General features: G+C 41.5%; 1 pseudogene; it reads right to left on the minus strand.

Annotated features, from left to right (window-relative positions):
* Positions 1 to 14,032: 14,032 nt before the first annotated feature.
* LOC149451281 (U2 spliceosomal RNA) lies at positions 14,033 to 14,148 on the minus strand (annotated as a pseudogene).
* Positions 14,149 to 14,729: the final 581 nt, after the last annotated feature.

Consider the following 14,729-nt stretch of genomic DNA (forward strand, 5'->3'; position numbering starts at 1 on the left):
GCAGGAAGTGATTGTATTACTGTGCACCAATCTAAATTACCACTCAAAGGAATGGGCCACACACTTGCTATATATAAATACTTATGCATATAACACATTTTTCCTCTTAACATGATATTTTCCTAGACCTTTCCTTCTGTGTCTGAAGAACTCATTCTACCAGACTACAAAGTCATCAGAAATATGGCGACAAATGTAACACTTAACTGAACACTCGGCAGTCTAACTCTACTGTTAATGAGTAGGAAATGGAAAGAACCTGGATCAAAGTGAACTCTCTGTAAAGTTCTTTGCTATTATAATATACATTACAGTCTTTATGACTATAACAAACATTACTTAAATCTCTTGACTTGTACTTTCCACCAGAAGCAGAAAGTGCCGTCTTAGATTTTCCAATGTAAATAGGCAGTTAAATTATTATATATCAGAGTGCTGGTATAGTTATGTTGTATTGTTATAGTTGGTGTCTGCAGGATGACTTGTCCACAGGTTTTTATAATCTTTTAACGACTGCTGGTATGATCTGTGCACCTAAATATGGTTGCCATAACATGAACAGTTTGTCTTTTTGGTTCATCCAATTTTTTTAAAATAATAAAATGGAACTTTATTAAAAAAGTGAAGTCCCACTAGTTCCCTCCCTTCCCCCAGCCTAATTTACAATTTTTTGTGTTGGGGGTGGGGGTTAAAGCACAAAAGATTTTTCATGTGCCAGATCTCACTTCCGCAATCCTTGCCTAGGCAAGGATGGGGCCCCTTGCCCCTCCCCCTCCTCTCCTGCAGCCTCCTGGGATGCATCACATGTCCCAGGAGGATGCAGGACCATTGCACATAAGTAATAGGAAGCTGGCTGTGGTTTGTAAGCTATCTCCCTTATCCAAGATGAATTGGCTGCAGGAAGGCAGCACTGGACCCCAAGCACTGTTAGTTACCTGATTTTTAAAAGACTGTTAAAAAACAAAAAAGTATCTGAAGTTCCTTTTTAAACTGCAGTAGGAAATAAAATACTTTTATACCTGTCCTCAGAATGGAAATGTTTGACACTTCATGGGTGTGCATATCTTGCAGGTAGAATTTTATGGAGGCATACAAAGAAGAAGGGCAGATCAGAACATCACAATCCAGCCAAAATGAAACTATCAATTTTAAATGGGCTCAAAGAAATAATGTACAAGTAGAATTAGTACTAACTTTTCTGAATATACAGGTGTTCTTATTTTATGTCAACTTTGCTTTCCTGGAGGTACCCATGTAATTCTAAAGTAGTAATTCAAAGTAGTATAAACTGCTATAGCTGTCTTCCATGAGCATACGTTTTCTACTTACACCTTATACAGTAGATGTGAATGATGAAAACTGCCCTGCATTAAATTTCAAAAAGCTCGATTACAGGCAAACAGCTAAAGACACAGACACAGCTGACTGTTTTGGCTCTTTTTTTCCGCTTCCTCCATTCACAGAAGCTGTACTATAGCTTCTATAAATGCAAATTGTTCCATGAATGGAAGAAGCAGACCTTCCATTCATTTGCCGGTCTGCCATTCTTAGATTGCCATTTATTCCTAGACGCTATAGTACAACTTCTATGAATGAAGGAGGTGGGTGGAAAGGCCAAACATAGTTGTCATACTTAATGAGTGCATATGACAGGTCCCTCAGCTCTATTAACCCCCACTACACTGGAAGATTATGGCAGTGGGTGTAAGGCTGCCTTTGGAGGACAGAAGATTTCAATGAAAGGGACACATCATATTGATATTAAGTAATGTCCCTTGTGACTATATGTTTTTTCATCTGACTTTGGCTTTAAATACCAAATAATCCAACTTGCCAGTCCAGACCTGGCCCAACTTATAATTATTGGTTTACTAAAGCCCAAGCATTGGTCTGCAATATGGCTGACTTTATTCATGCGGAACAAATTTACTTTAGAGCAAATGTGGCTGCTAATCCTCTACACCAGTGTATCCAAGACTTTGGCCATCATTTTTAACACATTATTATGAATGATTACCGAAAGTGGAATTGAGTGTTTTGGAGATCTTAGATTACAGGTCAAATCCACAAGAGGGTTTTGATTTATTTAACAACTGGAAAAGAAAAAAAAAAAAACAAAGATCAGAGACCCACAATAAGCATTCGTGTATGTTTTTTATTATTCCTGCCTTCTGAAATTACATTTATTGTTTCCAATCAGAAATGACAGTTGGCCTTTGTTTCTGTATCGTATTGTTTGCATCATCCAAAAATAACATTTTGAAACCCTACTGACACATACTTTAAACAAGCGGGGTTGCTAAAGAACCAAACAGCAAAGCAGAATGGTCGAGAACATTAAGTGTAACCCTCTGGCAGCCGTCTTGCGGAATATCATGATTCTGTGCGCATATTTGTCTGCTACATTTTCTTGTAAATCAGAAATGATGGATGTTGCCCCAAATGGTAATAATTTACAATTCTGTGTTTTGGATGTTTGGATGAAAAGTAAATTTTCATTAGTTATTGGGAATGCTCCACTAGTCTAAGAGCAAAGGATTGCATTACTTTAAAGTATATGTGTATTAAAGGAATTAAATGTGAAGAATAGGTAGGATAGGGACGGTAAGATTGGTGAACTTTGGTGATAAACATAATGCTGTGTGAGAGCAGTTTTTAGGAAGTATGTTAGCAAGATTTCAGTGTGTATGTGTGGTGCAGCATAGAGAAGAAAGGGGTCTTAACTGTTGACTTGTATGCGGTGGGGCCTGAGATGACTAGAGAAATGTCAGGGAACTGAACAAATTCCTTCATCCATACAGGCGAGGTTGAAGGAGGAATCCTCCCTGTTGTGCTATTGTATTCTGACAGTGGCACTCCTCTGCTGTCAGAATACACCAATCAGTGCTACAGCCAATTGACTGCAGTTGCTGATCAAACTAAAATTTACCAGCAGTCTTGTTCAAGAGGAGTGGACCATTAGATCACTTACTCTTGAACGGGAACAACCATAGATTGATCAAAATTTGGCCGATCCCTGCTGAACCAGCCAAATTTTGATCCATCTATGGCCTGCTTTAAGCTCATATGAAACTAAATCCTTCAGTTCAGGGGTGTCAAACTCAATTTCATCACAGGTCGCATCAGCATTATGGTTGCCTTCAAATGGCCAACTGTATCTGTAAGATGATATTAATGTATCTACTCTCTTTCATAGCTAATAATTGCCTCTGCATTCAATTATTACTGGTTTTAGTAATAACTTAAAACTTATGCTGTGAATGGCAGGTGCACATTGTTGGTATCATCCACAAGAAATTTCTATTGAAGACTGCTTAGACATCACATGGTTCTGCCATGGTGTTCTGCCTAAGCAGTCAGTCTCTAAGGGCTTGTTTACACATGCTTCAAAATGTGGCATTAGACAAGCTTTTTAAAGCGCTCTGAAGGACAGTCAAAGCACCTGTCACTAAATAAAATGGTAAACTTACAGTCCGCTTACAGTCCTGTTTACATGTTGCATTTGCTTTGCTTCAAAAATTATACCCCATGTCACTGTCTTGGTGCTTCAAAGTGTCTCCAAAGCCTCAGAAGTCTGAAAAAGCTTGCTAACAGCACCTGCAACTTTTGAGAGGCTTCTGTTCAACTTTAGTTTTGCTTTGGTTTGGAGGTATTGCAGGTATGAGATATCCCTGGATGCACTGGGAAACCAACAAGCATACGGGAAAGAAGTTGTCAGCACTGACTTCTGGTTCATATGTACAGTTGTGTTCAAAATAATAGCAGTCAGACATCACTAACCTGATCAATCACTGTTTTTGGTAGAAATTATATTTCTACATGGCAAATAACTTACTAGCAGGTGTAGTAGAGTAATAGAAATCCAACAGACCCAACAGTCATGACATGCATGCTGCTGATTCTGCGTAATTGAATCACTAATTGAAAGGGGCATGTTCAAAATGATAGCAGTGTGGAGTTCTACTAGTGAGGTCATTCATTCTTTAAAAAACAGGTGGCAATTATTGCCCTTATTTAAGGAAGGAAGGCAGCAAATGTTTTACATGCTGGTTACAGTGCATTTCTCTCTGAAATTCTGAGGAAAATGGGTCGTTCCAGACATTGTTCAGAAGAACAGCGTACCTTGATTAAAAAGTTGATTGGAGAGGGGACAACATATAAAGAAGTGCAGAAAATGATAGGCTGCTCAGCTAAAATGATCGCAAATGCTTTAAAAAGGCAACCAAAACCTGAAAGACGTGGAAGAAAGCGAATAACTACCATTCGAATGGATAGAAGAATAGCCAAAATGGCAAGGACTCAGCCAACAATCAGCTCCAGGAAGATCAAAGAAGGTCTAAAGTTACCTGTGAGTACTGTTACAATTAGAAGACGCCTATGTAAAGCCAAGCTATCTGCAAGAAGCCCCCGCAAAGTCCCACTGTTGAAAAAATGACGTGCTGAAGAGGTTACAATTTGCCAAAGAGCACATTGACTGGCCTAAAGAGAAATGGCCCAACATTTTGTGGACTGATGAAAGTAAGATTGTTCTTTTTGGGTCTAGAGGCCGGAGACAGTTCGTCAGACGACCCCCAAACACTGAATTCAAGCCACAGTACACTGTGAAGACAGTGAAGCATGGTTGCGCAAGCATCATGATATGGGGATGTTTCTCATACTACGGTGTTGGGCCTATTTATCGCATACCAGGGATCATGGATCGGTTTGAATATATCAGAATACTTGAAGAGGTCATGCTGCTTTATTCTGAAGAGGAAATGCCCTTGAAATGGGTGTTCCAACAAGACAATGACGCCAAACACACCAGTAAACATGCAACATCTTGGTTCCAGACCAACAAGATTGACGTTATGGAGTGGCCAGCCCAATCCAATGCTGAATCTTAATCCAATAGAAAACTTGTGGGGTGACATCAAAAATGCAGTTTCTGAGGCAAAACCAAGAAATAGAGAAGAACTGTGGAATGTAGTCCAATCATCCTAGGCTGGAATACCTGTTCACAGGTGCCAGAAGTTGGTTGACTCCATGCAACACAGATGTACAGCAGTTCTCAGAAACAGTGCTTATACAACTAAATATTCATTAATTGATTCAAAGGAAAGCAAAATCTTCAAACATTTTTCAGTTTATATAGTGAATGTTTGAGTTTGTAAAGAAGAATACAAACACTGCTATTTTTTTGAACAGTCTAATATTCAATTTTCTTAAATTTGTTTAGAGGAACAACACAAATTTGATATATTTTTCTTCATGTTTTGATTTGGAATAGAATGTGTACTGTTCCCAATGCATTTGTGTGTATGGAAATAAAAGTGATTAGAAGGATTTTGAGCTTTATTCACTTTTTTCAACACACTGCTGTTATTTTGAACACAACTCTATATATTCAGCAAGTGTCTAGTGCGGATGTTGTATCTGGTGTGCAGTGAGAAGCAGCAGGAAGGTGAACAGGGTCCACACTGAAGCTGAGCAACTAGCAGATGGCACACATTGTGTGCAACATTAGAATGCTATAGCAGAAGGTGAGTAGGGACTGAAGAGGGAGGACTAAGTGGCAGAGGATCAGCAGAACTGGGGCACTGGAGCAGGAGAAACTAGCAATGTCACAAATGGTATGCAGCATGAGAGCAATATAGCAGGAGGTGAGCGGGGACCAGAGAGAGAGAGGAGGATCAGCATACCAGATGTTCAGCAGAGCTGGGGATTACTACTGCATGGGGGATCAGCAGAGATGAAGGTTACTAATGAGCGGGGGGGGATCAGCAGAGCAGGGGGTTACTACTGAGCGAGGGATCAGTAAAGCTAGGATTATTTTCAGAATGAGGGTACCAATGAGCTGGGGATCTGCTGAACAGCAGTACTAATGAGCTGGGGATATGCTGAACAGGGGTACTAATGAGCTATGGTTCCAATGGACCCCTTTAAAACAAATAGAAAATCAATGCACACAGGGCATTTACCAAGCTTAAAGAGGCAAAAAAGCATCATCGAAGCTTCGCTGAAGCATCAAAAAAGCATGTTGAAACTGAAAACAAGTGTATTGAGCCCTAAAAAGTTTCTTGTTGATGATATCAGCAGTGTGCGACCCTCCTTTTCAATTGGCATAGATTTGTATTATTCTCACCATGACGTCAAGAGCCTCCCACCCTGCCTTACATCACAGTGCACCCCCTTACCTTGCGTTGTTGCCAGGAAGAAGCTGGGGGTGGAGCTGTGAAACAGAATGTTCAAGATCTGGAAGAGGACCAGAGGAGGGCTGGAGTCTGCTGAATGCTGAGACTAGGGCAGGCAGAGTTGATGGTGTGCTGTGGCTGCACAGAGAGGAGCAGAATCTCTAGGAGGAGCTCTGTAGATCTGCTGACTAAATGCTGAGACAAGGTGGGGGCAGAGATGGGGGGGGGGTGCCGCAGAAGAGGTGTGAGGGCCACAAGAAATGGCCTTGTGCACCAGAGTTGGTTCCCCCCACCCCCATCATTGTAATCTTTCAGTGCGGCCAGGGTTAAAAGAACTGAGCAGCAGTCACAGGCTCTCATCAACAGTGCCTGACAATACTTGCCCTTTCCCAGCTCCTCCATTCATAAAAGCAGTACCACAGCTTCTATGAATGTAGCGATATATGAATTGAGGAGGTGGATGATTGAAAAGTCTGCCCATCCTCCATTCATAGCTCACATTTCATTCATAGAAATTGTAGTAAAAGCTTGTATCAAAGAAGGAGCTGGGCGGAAAGGGTGGGCATAGTCAGGCACTCTTAAGGAGGACAGAAGATTTCTACTTAACCACTAGAAGACAAAAGCACAAGGGACAGATCACACTGAAAGTAAGTAATTTCTGTTTTGTTGAAATGAATGCCTTCATGTCAACAATATACATTGCAACATTTTTAGCAGCAAACCAATTACAGCAGCAGGTGTAGATAAGACATTTCTGGAAAAGGTCTATGAAATGAAAAAAAAAAATACCCTTTACCTGAACTCTATAGATTGCTGGATTTCAGCAAACTTTTGCAAAGGTTTAGGTTTCTCATTAAAAATTAAAAAAAAAATTCTCAAACTGGCTGATAAATGATGGGCTCTGCCTTCATTGTCCCCCCCCCCCCCCATCAGTGTCAGTTCTGTAGAAAGAAATGGAATAGGCTTTGGTTGTGAGGCTTCCTTCAAAGTTTCTCATCAAAAATGAAACTCCTGTTGTAACGTATTTTGCATAACAAAAAGAAAGCACAGGAAGGTGCAAACACCTACTGCATTACCAGGAATTTATTTATTGTAAAATCCAATGAATGCCAAGTGGATAATCACAAAAGTAGAAGAACAAATTACATTAACACAAGATGCCACAGTGTGTGTAAGCTGCATGTAGACATGCAACCCGGCCAAGGTGGCGCATTTCAGGGCGTACCCCCTTCTTCAGAGCTGAACTAGCCAGCATATGTCATATTTGGATATATATACTCTCTCATTCCATCACACTGGCCCCTCCAATTGTCACATAAAAAGGGGGCAGAGTCCGGATCATGGACCATGTCAGAGGTCAGAGGCCATAAGTGTACAAAGGCTATTCTCCTCCAAAACATAACAGCATGCACCACACTACAGGTCATGTCTTGCCAAAACACCTCATATGATCAGCATAGTAGACTATCACAAGCTCATAAGGTATATAATCATGTAAGATAGCTAGCTTGGTAAAACAATAAATGAAAATGGAAACCTACAAAAGGGACCCACATAGGGTCCAGTCTAATACCTGTGGAGATCCGCTGTATGGGACTATTAACATGGCCATGGGGCTGCTGAAACGCAAGCCATATAAAACATAGGATGTATGGTGCATAGAATAAAAAAACCACCAACAATAACCCCGAATGGTCTCAGATCCAAACTAAGGAGAGGCCAGTGTGAATGCAGCATCAATGGACATAAACATATATATAAAAACATCATTTAGAATAATAAGACAAATATTTTTAAAATTAATTTCAATTGCAATGGAATGTATGAACAAAAAAATAATGTGATATAATCTAATTGATGAATGAATTCTCTTTAACATTATTGCATTACATCAAATAATTCAGCAGATCTCCACAGGTATTAGACTTGACCCTATGTGGGTACACCTTTGTAAGTTTCCATTTTCACTCATTGTTTTCCCAGCTAGCTATCTTATATGATGATATACTTTATGAGCTTGTGATAGTCTACTATGCTGATCATATGAGGTGTTTTGGCAAGACATGACCTGTAGTGTGGTGCATGCTGATATGTTTTGGCGGAGAATAGCCTTTGTACACTTTGCCTCTGCCCCAATTTAATGTGACAATTGGAGGGACCAGTGTGATGGAATGATGGAGTATATACAGTCATGGCCGAAATTGTTGGCACCCTTGATATTTCTCCAGGAAATCATGTATTTCTCACGAAACGTATTGCATTAACACATGTTTTGCTATACACATGTTTATTCCCTTTGTGTGTATTGGGACAAAACAAAAAAAGGGAGGAAAGAAAGCAAATTTGACATAATGTCACACAAACCTCCAAAAATGGGCTGGACAAAAGTATTGGCACCCTTTCACAACTGCGGATAAATAAGAATGTTACAAGCATGTGATGCTCCTGTAAACTCACCTGGGGCAAGTAACAGGTGTGGGCAATATAGAAATCACACCTGAAAGCAGATAAAAAGGAGAGACGTTCACTTAACCTTTGCATTGTGTGTCTGTCTGTGCCACACTAAGCATGGACAACAGAAAGAGGAGACGAGAACTGTCTGAGGACCTGAGAACCAAAATTGTGGCAAAATATCAACAATCTCAAGGTTACAAGTCCATCTCCAGAGAACTAGATTTGCCTTTGTCCACAGTGCGCAACATTATCAAGAAGTTTGCAACCCATGGCACTGTAGCTAATCTCCCTGGTCGTGGACGGATGAGGAAAATTGATGAAAGATTGCAACGCAGAATAGTCCGGATGGTGGATAAGCAGCCCCAAACATGTTCCAAAGACATTCAAGCTGTCCTGCAGGCTCAGGGAGCATCAGTGTCAGCGCGAACTATCCGTCGACATTTAAATGAAATGAAACGCTATGGCAGGAGACCCAGGAGGACCCCACTGCTGACACAGAGACATAAAAAAGCAAGACTACAGTTTGCCAAAATGTACTTGAGTAAGCCAAAAGCCTTCTGGGAAAACGTCTTGTGGACAGATGAGACCAAGATAGAGCTTTTCGGTAAAGCACATCATTCTACTGTTTACCGAAAACGGAATGAGGCCTACAAAGAACAAAACACAGTACCTACGGTAAAATATGGTGGAGGTTCAATGATGTTTTGGGGTTGTTTTGCTGCCTCTGGCACTGGGTGCCTTGACTGTGTGCAAGGCATCATGAAATCTGAGGATTACCAAAGGATTTTGGGTCGCACTGTAGGGCCCAGTGTCAGAAAGCTGGGTTTGCGTCCAAGATCCTGGGTCTTCCAGCAGGACAATGACCCCAAACATACGTCAAAAAGCACTCAGAAATGGATGGCAAAGAAGCGCTGGAGAGTTCTGAAGTGGCCAGCAATGAGCCCAGATCTAAATCCCATTGAACACCTGTGGAGAGATCTTAAAATTGCTGTTGGGAAAAGGTGTCCTTCCAATAAGAGAGACCTGGAGCTGTTTGCAAAGGAAGAGTGGTCCAAAATTCCGGGTGAGAGGTGTCAGAAGCTTATTGATGGTTATAGGAAGCGACTGATTTCAGTTATGTTTTCCAAAGGGTGTGCAACCAAATATTAAGTTAAGGGTGCCAATACTTTTGTCCAGCCCATTTTTGGGGTTTTGTGTGACATTATGTCATATTTGCTTTTCTGCCTCTGTTTTATATTTGTTCCAATACATACAAAGGGAATAAACATGTGTATAGCAAAACATGTGTTAATGCAATACCTTTTTTGTGTGAAATACTTGATTTTCAGGAAAAATATCAAGGGTGCCAACAATTTCGGCCATGACTGTATATCCAGATAAGACATAGGCTGGCTAGCTCAGCTCTGAAGAAGGGGGTACATCCCCAAAATACATCAGCTTTCTAGGATTGCATGTCTACATTCAGCTTCCACACACTGTCGCATCTTGTGCTTTTAACGTCATTTCTTTTTCTACTTTTATGAGTATCCACTTGGCATTCATTACATTTTACAATAAATAAATTGCTAGTAATGCACTAGGTGTTTGCCTCTTCCTGTTCTTTATTTTTGTAGTTGCTACGGGATTCCCCTATCTGAGGAAGGCTGCACCAGCTAGGCATCCCCGGTGGACCCATAGTTATCCATTTTTGGCCCTTCTGGCAGTGGCAGCATTCTGAGCGCTGGGAGTGACAATTTATGTATGTATGTATAGTATTTTGCATCATTTCAAGTTCAGAGCAGACTTGTGGAAAAAGCAGTGAACCAATAAATAACACAGAGGGTCCATTCACACTATTGCATTGTGGTATATGCCTTGATGCAATGCATGTTCATTCATTTTGCCTCCATGATTAAGCCCCATGGGTAGGGTGAAATGCGTTGGAGTATGGCTTTGGATGAAGCTGGTGCAGGTTTCACCTGTTTACTAATGGCTTTAGTAGGTGTGCAGTGTTTGAGATCTTTCTCTATGCATATCCACAGTATGTGATGAGTAAGACGGACTCCTGCCCAACCTGCTCCCATTTCAGGAAACACTGGATGGACTTACAGGAGCTTGAGTGCAGACCTTAAGTTTTATGAGATTACAAGAGAAATATGAACTTTTTGGAAGCTTTAAAAAGTCAGAGTCCACTGCTGCAATATGAGATGTACACAGGCTGGGGTGTATCCAAAAGTGTTGCTGTGGTTGTAAAGGACCCGGGACACCTCTGGGCATTTTTAGGGCTCGCTCCCACCAGATTCAGTGGGTTGCATTAATAAATGCATTCCCACTGAATAGACAATACAAAATTAATGGTAGACAACAAGAATAGTTCACAACATTTCACTTGTTGCAGTGCAATCAAAACAAAAGTACAGAAAGTGGCCTTTTTTCTCAACACAAACACAAAAATTCATGTCAACGCACATAAATTCAAAGCAGGTAAATGTGACACTGGGAACAAAAAACAAGTTTGGCTCCTTTGATCACCTGTCCTTCCCCATACTAAAGATGCAAGAAAAAATAAAACGCACTGCAAACCCATGTAGATGCGTATGTGGAAATGCAGGAAAAACAATGACCATTACTAAGGGAATAATAATAGGACACTATGGCAAGTGAGTGGAAATCCTCTCAGGCTTTCCCCCAGCATAACTTGTCGGAGAGGTTGGAAGAACAGGAGCAGGAGGACCCAAACAAGTCCAGTGTCTGTTCCAGGGGTAGCATTACATGGCAAAAGAGTTCCCATTTATGTATTCCAGCTTTCAATTTAGCTGTTTGCCTAATAGCTTTAAATTACTAAAAAGCGTGTATAGCAATTATATATGTAATTTTTTAAATCAAAAGTTTTCCTTTGACCTCTCCAATGCGTACAAGTCCTATAATATTTTCCTGAAATAAATAGTGAACTGGAGAATGGAAAATAGTATTAAACATAACATGTCCTTGTTTTTTGTGTTCTATGTAAATTCTACTACATTTCCTTTCCAAGCTTGTACTAATTGGCCTACAAAGGAAGGTTACATATACAAGAGGAAACAGATGTAATTTTCTCTGAAAGTTCAAAGATGTGATAATCTGGCATCCTGTAATCAAGAATGTCCTTGGTGGGTTATTAGCATTATTTTCAGAGGTGCGAGTTATCACACATGCAGGTGATAACTGCATTTCCTAAGGGCAACAAGATCAGATTTTCCAAAGCAGAATTTCAGCATAGTATCATAGCACGGAATACAAGGAAAGAAATCTGTCTTAATGGTGTGCATAAATTTAACATGCAAATCATATCTGCCATCAGGCATACGCTCTGATTCATCACATTGTAAAGACATTCAAGGCATGATAAATAATGCTTTAAGCTTGGCTCTAGGCAAACAGCTAAATACCTTGATGGAATACGTATATGGGAACTATCTTACCTGACAAAGGATGAATTTTTGTCTATCCATTCCTGAGATTTAAAAAGCCATATTAAACAGCATGTGGGGAAGAGCCTACTTTTGGGGTACACACTACATCTCATTATTGCTCTGCATGTATTAGTGCGTTCTGTGTACAGACTGTCCAGGGAGGTTGGTAAAGGGTTAAGATTGCCAACTGCTCGGCATTCATGGTTCTGCCCCTTTTTCGTAGCCTTTAAATACAAGGTGAGGTAACCTTCTGAGAGCTTGGTCTTCCTCATGGAAACTAGTAGGAAGCTGTGCTGAAAGATGTAATTCTGCAAAGAACACATGCTCTTCCCTTTGGGGTACCCAGTCAGGGAGCTAGAACCAGCACATGGACCTTATAGAGAGGACTCTCTCTTGCTTAGAGGTATGACATGAGCAGCTTAAATTAGTTAGTAAGATCTGGAACTATATCAGCAATGAACTGTGAGAGATTGCAATCTGTTAACTCTGTACTTGCAAGAAACTTTAGCAAATGCTCTCAAAGTATTGGGTCTGTTGCGCATGGGAGTAAAAAATGCTGAGTTTTTTACTGATCTAAAATGAGATGCATTGTTGTCAATGGGACATTGCACACATCTGAGTAAAGTAATACTTCATATACCACAGCCATTTAACTCTGTTTTAAGAGCACTCCTGACATACCAGATGAGCAGCTCTGCAATTCCCCTCTTTCCTGTTGGAGATGTTAATTGCTATCTGGACCCACTCTGATAGGCATCTACCAATCCAGGGGTGGACTGACTATTTGGAAACTCGGGCACTACCCAAGGGCCTGGGGTCAGTAGGAGGCCCATGAGATGCCCCTGGTAGATGCCCCTGGTAGATGCCCCTGGTACCTTTTTCATAGGCTTTTTTGAGTTTGGGCAAGGACACGGGCTCCATGATCCCCTATTGCCCGGGGGCCCCATGAGTTGTCAGTCCGCCCCTGCACCGACCCCAATTGGCAGTGGAGGATGCAGCACATCTTTACTGAAATTTATTGAGGAGGTGGGTTGGATGGTCCATGGTGAAATACACACACTACGAAGAAACAATTTTCCTGCTTCAGCAATCTCTATCCCAAATTGATCTCTGCCTATTTTTTTTTTTTTTTTTTTTTTTTAAGTCCGCAAACGTGCAACTATAACGAAAAACCCGTAAGTGTTCACAAAAAAAGTGCAAGTGCAAAACACCACACGAAAAAGTGCACTTAGGGGTGTGTTTGTCCTACCCCCGGAAGGGTTGGACCGTTCACCCGATCCCCCGGGGCACGAAGCTCCTGACAGGGACAAGGTTCCCATTTGGTCCTCCTGGCCAAAAGGCCTGGTGGACCACCGTTCCTTATGCCCAGCCGAAGCCGGACATCCAGTACTAGGCAAGGGGGTTCTCCCGAAGAGAAAACCCCCTAGGGATCAGGGGAGGAAGGAACCGTATGGCCACACATCCTCCCCCTAGACTTCAGGTAAGGCCCGAGGACCCACACCCTCCATCCGTGAAAAACACACACATAAGAACAGAAAAAGTGACAAAACGTGGGAGTGGTAAATAAATAAATAAATAGAAAATAAAAAAGTGGTACCGTGCCTAATAGTGCACAGACCAGGCCCTGAGGCCTGTAGCAAAAATTGCCCCGGACTTAGCCAAAAGACCTGGTCCTTAGGGCGCTGTGCAAAAAGAAGTGAAAAACAGTGGCCATGTGTCATCTTCACACCGTGGGGTCCCACACCCAAGTGTTACTAGTGACACCCCTGAGGCGACTACTCAGGGGGCACTGAGTTTGCGGACTTTTTGCGTCCCCAGCCCCAGGCCAGACCAAGGTAGATCCGTCCAAATCAGGAGGTACTGGGTCTTTCCAGTCTTCTCAGAGGAATTACTCCCGGGGCCCCAGCTTATACTCATGGCGCTCCCCGGTTTCTGTCCCTCCGGTACTAGCCTTCCGGACCCCCATCATACCAGTGAGGGTACTATACAACAACCATCCCCGCAAAGCTAGAATGGTCGGGAGCACCCCCACTGGACACTGATAAGAACAGATACTACACTTGATCTTAGCCAAAAGGCCGAGAAGCGATTTGATCTCTGCCTATGTACATCTCCAGCCAAACCCTGATTCATGACATTCTCTATGCCAGCAGAGGCATTTCTGATCACTCCCCATTACATGCTAGACCCCAGACCAATTTACAGAGAGTGCCATGGAAACTCAATGCATTCTGGATGCATATTTTCCATCCCCATGATTCTATAGCAGCTCAGATAACCGTATTCTGGTGCAATTATGCAGACCATTCAAATCTAGCTTTGTATTGGGAGATCTTTAAAGCCTTTCTGAAAAGAATCTTTATCTCGAAAATGACTGCCATTAAGCAGGCAACCTATTCTCAGAGAGAGTATAGGAAATATGGGTAAATGTGAGTGCCTAAAGGTACTGAGTAAGCAAGATAATGAGTGATGGAAAAAATGAATAAAAAAGCAGCCAAGCACAAGGTAACCAAGCAAAACCGCCAATAGAAACAAGATAAAGTGCGGCGCTAAAATCATACAAATAGTCTATAGATGAATCAACATAAAATGGACATAGACATCAATTGCTGGTGAAAGTTCATAAGGTGAGTAAAGTGCTCAAAAAATCATGCGTCTTCCTGGGCCCGGT

The sequence above is a fragment of the Staurois parvus genome, unplaced genomic scaffold, assembly GCF_062004578.1.
Source record: "Staurois parvus isolate SC_StPar_1 unplaced genomic scaffold, SC_StPar_1.0 ptg000543l, whole genome shotgun sequence".
NCBI lineage: Eukaryota > Metazoa > Chordata > Amphibia > Anura > Ranidae > Staurois > Staurois parvus.